Raw genomic sequence first — 5291 nt, 5'->3', positions numbered from 1 at the left:
CCGCCAACGAGTTAAGATTAGGGACTCCGATATAACTCGTGTGTCAAGACTTTTCATTGCACACCATATATGCCTGCAAGGAATACCATCAAACTCAAATAAGAAACACGAACACTTAAACTCATTGGTCAGTCCAGTGTAATGAACTCTGTGCCTTAATTCACCGCATTGGAATCTCATGAAAGAGAACATGTTGTAGTCCTCATGATTCTCCTTATCTGAAATTGAATATGCTGCCTCCTGTACAATCTCTTATTCAACTTTGTAATAAATATTTCGTGTGAATATTTTAGAGGCCTGTTTGTAATACGATATCAAGTAATTATTTTACCGTTTGGAATATGAGGAAGGGTGTGTATGCTTTTGTAGTCATTTAAGGCTTCACTCTTGCGCATCGTGTTGATTGCTAAGTCAATCTGTGCGACGAAATCTCGCAATGAATAATTGGCTTTTAGAAATCTCTTTAGTTGATTATTCATTGATTCAAACCTTTGAATTGTCCGCATGCCTCCATAGAACACACTTCTCAATTATGTCTTTGACCATTGTTCTTGTGTGTTGTATTTAGTACAACACCATGAATTCTCTTGACGGCCAAACCTTGCCAACAACTTAGCCCATTTTTCTTCAAATTCTTCCTCTATGTAGTAGGTTTATATTAAGTATTAGAAGCCTTGGTTGAACTCAAGAATCTTAGTGTTCTTCGTTGCATTATTTCCCAAATGCCATGCACATAGTCGATGAGTAGAATCACTTAAAAGTTTGTTGACAGCAAGTCCAATTCTTTCATCATTGTCAGTGAGCACTACTTTCGGCTTTTTGTTGCCCATGCAGTCAAGGAAAACCCTCAAGAACCAACAATATGTGTCCTCTGTCTCATCCACTATCACTGCACACCCAAACACACAAGTCTCAAAGTGTTGATTGACGCCAATAATAATTGTCTATGGCTTATTATACTTGTTGATCCTGTATGTTGAGTCGAATGCAATGGCCTCACCAAATAGCATGTAGTCTCTTCTACTCACTTCGTCAGCCCAGAAAAGATTTTCCAAGCGATTTTGGTCATCCAACTTGTACTCGACATATATATCGGGATCCTTTGTTGATAGACCGTCCAAGACAGCTAGCACACCTCTAAGTCACTTGGTAGGTTTTCTAGTTCTCTTAAAGTGGCAACTTTGTTGTAAACATCTTTTAGTTGAAAAGGAAGATTTTCGTAACCACCTGATTGTAGGGCCATGTGTGCTACTGTTGAACTAGTTTTTATTCCACATATCTTCATGCTCATTACATGGAAAGCCATTGCTTCTAGAACCTCACGGTTTGACCGTTGTTACACCTAGATTTTGAGACCAGAATTATGACCTCGAAAGCTAGACTCGTCAAGTATGAGCTCGAGATATATGAAATACATGTTTATGATCCAGTTGTAAAACCTCCGAAGTAAGATGGCAATCTCGAAGACATGTAACCTCGAGATTATTTCTAGGCTCGAAAGGGCATAGCATCAGGGTACATCTGTTATCGAGTGCCTTCGAATCGAGTAGTTCGAGCTTAAAAAGTACAGGCTCGAATGTGACAGCCTCGATGGTATTTATCTGCTCCGAGCAAGTCTTGGAATAAGATGGCCAGTTCGTAACATGACCGTAAGCCTTGACTGACATGATGTTGGTTGCTGACCTCGGAGATTCGATGAGTCATCTGATATAACACATTCCGTATGTTTAAATATATTTATTGTTGTAACATCCCAACATTAAAGGGATATTAACAAGTTTGTTATCCGTTTTCGGGTCTTCAAGGGACGTTTCCTTGTATATAGGAGTTACGGAATTTAATGTAATTACTTGAATTAATATGCAGAAGTGTCTTCCCGAAATATGTGGGAATGAACTCTGTAACCTCTCTATAAATAGAGAGGTAATGATCACTTGAAAAGGACCGATCATCTGATATCTTGAGAGAAAACTCTGGGTAATTCATCTTTGAAGGGTTTCCAGAAAACTCCAAGTCTTAATAACATAGACTCGTGGACTAGGCAGATTTAACTGCTGAACCACGTAAAAACCTTATTGTTCCACTATATTATTCATTCACACTGTAGTTCATATTGTTTAATTGCTCTACGATTTAATTTGACGAAAAGTGGTGTCAACTGTTTGGTGCTTTCATTGAGAGGATTAAGTAATACGAATCTGAGTCTAGTCAGTCGAAGAAGCCTCCCTAATTAGCTATGGCCGCGAATGATCCTAATATTCCTGAAGAAGAAGTTAGCTATCCGCGGCGCTCTGGGAAATAGCCGATGATGAATCCGGACCCAGAGGAGAGAAGTGGATCCTCTGACTCTCGAGGACCTCCTACACCACTGGCCCCCAGGGACGACGAGGACATGTACTATAACCCTGAGCAATATGTCCCCATTGTGGAACTCGAAAACCGTCAGTTGAGAAAGTAGTTGGCAGAGGCCAAGAAGCATAACGAGGAGTTGGCTAGATTGGCTGCGGAGGCGCAGGCGGCTCAGCCCCCACCTCCGCCTAAGGTCCAAGCCCCACCTCTGCGGGATGTTCGTGTTCCTCCCCACAGGCCTCGTGGGCGACCTCATGCTGCCACATGAAGAACAGATCAACCTCCACTACCGGCAGAACAGCCTGCTCCCTCGAGACCCTGAAGAAACACCTGGGCTAGAACTCCTGTTAACTCAACTGTTGAGTTACCAGCCGAAACTGGTAATAACTGAGCCCCCGCAGTGGCTCAGACTCAGAATCCTAGTAATGCATAGAACGTTCCCGAGCCAGCACAGGCAAACTCGGGACCTTCCAGACCCCGAAATGGATGGCAGCCACCATCACCCATTCGGCATCCTCTGTCGCCAATAAGGTATCCCTCATCGCCTTGGAGAAACACACAACTGACTCAGGATGATAGGGAAAGGCGGGCTGGACGGAAGCAAGGGAATGGAGAAGCTGCTAGAGAATGGAGAGGTGCCCAGCCTATGAGAAGCCAAATGTCTCGGTCTCACACTATAGAGATGAGAACACCTGAAAGGAACCCATCTCGAAATCACCATGCAGCGAGACTCACCAGCGAAGGCTCAGGGGACACCAGATTAGTCAGTATGTGACCAAGGATGCAGAAATACTGAGAACCAAAGGGACCACCCAGACTTACGGGAACACATGAATTAGATTCGGGGTAGCGGTAACCCCTCGTACCCAGACCTGAGAAATCACCTAAATGGGCGCAAGGATCCCAGGCAAAGGCGCGAACCTAGAATTATGATTAATGATAACCAATTTCAGGTTAGACCCTCTGTGGATCCAGTCCAGGAGAGAATTGATAAACTGGAAAGAGCATTTAGGCTATTGCAGAATGAGCAAGGTCGGGATTGGGACGAAGAGTCTGATGAGGAACTCGAACCATTTGCTCTCCATATTTCCAGCACTTTGTTTCCTCAAGGGTTTTGGATTCCTCATGTCCCACCATTTGAAGGGAAATCTGACCCATACAGTCACTTAAGTACGTTTAATACTATTATTAGAGCAAGTAATGTGGGCTACGAGCTCATATACATGTTGTTTCCAGCTTAACTTACAGGACCAGCAAAAAACTAGTTCGAAAAATATAAGAGGCATTCAATTACTTCTTGGGATCAGTTGTCGAGAGATTTCAAGAAGCAATTTAGAGCCATGATCGGGATAAGGCCCGAGGCATCTGCCTTGACCAATGTCTGGCAATAACCAAATGAAACGTTGAAGAACTACCTTACAAGATTCAATCTAGAAGTCACCCGAGCTCATGATGTAGACGACAATGACCATTTAATGGCCATCAGAGCAGGGGTAATGCCGGGAAGTCCCCTCTGGGAAGATATGCAAAGGAAGCCTGTGAGTTCCATAACCGAGTTTAATCGATGAGCTCAGAGGAGGAGGCGAGGTCAATGCTGAATATGGCCTCTCAGCCCATAACTACAACGACAAACTTAAACTCTGCCTCGACCCCGGCAGACCCATTAGCCTCGAAACCCCCTGTAGAAAACCCTTCCTAAAGAAAGAAGAATGAAGGAAGCAACCCCGAGGCGGAAGGGGGAAAGAAGAAGAAAGGGGAAAGGTATTTCTCTATGTACAAGGTGTACACTGAGCTCAATGAGTCTCGGGAGAATATTTACCTGGCTAATGAAAACCAGGTCCCTTTCAGACGTCCAGATCCCATGAGCAACCAAAAATCCAAGAGAGACTCCAGTAAGTACTGCAGATTTCACAGAGACACTGGACACACTACTGATGAATGCAGGCAGCTGAAAGACGAGATCAAAGGTCTGATCTCGAGAGGATACTTCAGGCAGTATGTAAGGAACCAGAACAGTAATCAGGCTTCTACTAGCCAGAGGATAGCTGCACTACCACCTGCCCAAAATAGCAATTCCCGAGCAAGGGAAGACGAGAGACCCCCTCCGATTGATGGAGAAGATGTTGTAACCATCTCGGGTGGGCCTCATCTCGCAAGATTGGGCAAGAACGCCCAAAAGCGATACGTGAATGAGCTAAAAACTGGCGACGGGTCCCCTTATGAACCCGAACCCAAAACTCTGAAATACCAAAAGGTTGAATCTCAACCTATAACCTTTACTGAGGACGATGCGTCCTATGTCCAATTTCCTCACAATGACCCATTGGTCATCATTCTTCAGCTCGCAAACAAGAGGGTTTATCAAGTTCTTATTAATAATGGGAGCTCAGTGAACATCCTCTATAAGGCCACCTTAGAAAAGATGGGACTCGTGCTTCGTGACCTAAAGGCCTATGCAACGACGTTGTACGACTTTTCAGGAGAAGGGATTGCCTGTATGGGGTCCATCGAACTCCCTGTGACCTTGGGAGACTTCCCAGTCTTAACAACCAAGATGATAGAATTTGTAGTAGTGGACTTGCCATCAGCCTACAACGTGCTACTCGAGAGACCCGCCCTAGTAGGGCTGGGGGCAGTTTCTTATGTGAGCCATTTGGCCATCAAGTTCCCGACTTCTAGTGGCATCGGGACACTGAAGGGAGCCCAGCTAGCCGGAAGGGAATGCTATAGCATTTCCATTAGAGGAAAGAAGCAGACGAGTGCACAAACGCTCATCATAATTCATAATAAGGATAGGACAATCTTCGAAATAGACAAAGAAATCGATCCAATAATAGAGGAAAGAGCTGACCTCAAACCATTGGAAGAGCTCGAAGAGGTCAGGCTCGAAGAAACAGATCCCCCGAAGACAGTAAAGGTAGGGAAAAACCTTCCCGAAGAAA

Source organism: Humulus lupulus, chromosome 6, assembly GCF_963169125.1.
Source record: "Humulus lupulus chromosome 6, drHumLupu1.1, whole genome shotgun sequence".
Taxonomy (NCBI): Eukaryota; Viridiplantae; Streptophyta; class Magnoliopsida; order Rosales; family Cannabaceae; genus Humulus; species Humulus lupulus.
This window is presented reverse-complemented; position numbering follows the sequence as displayed.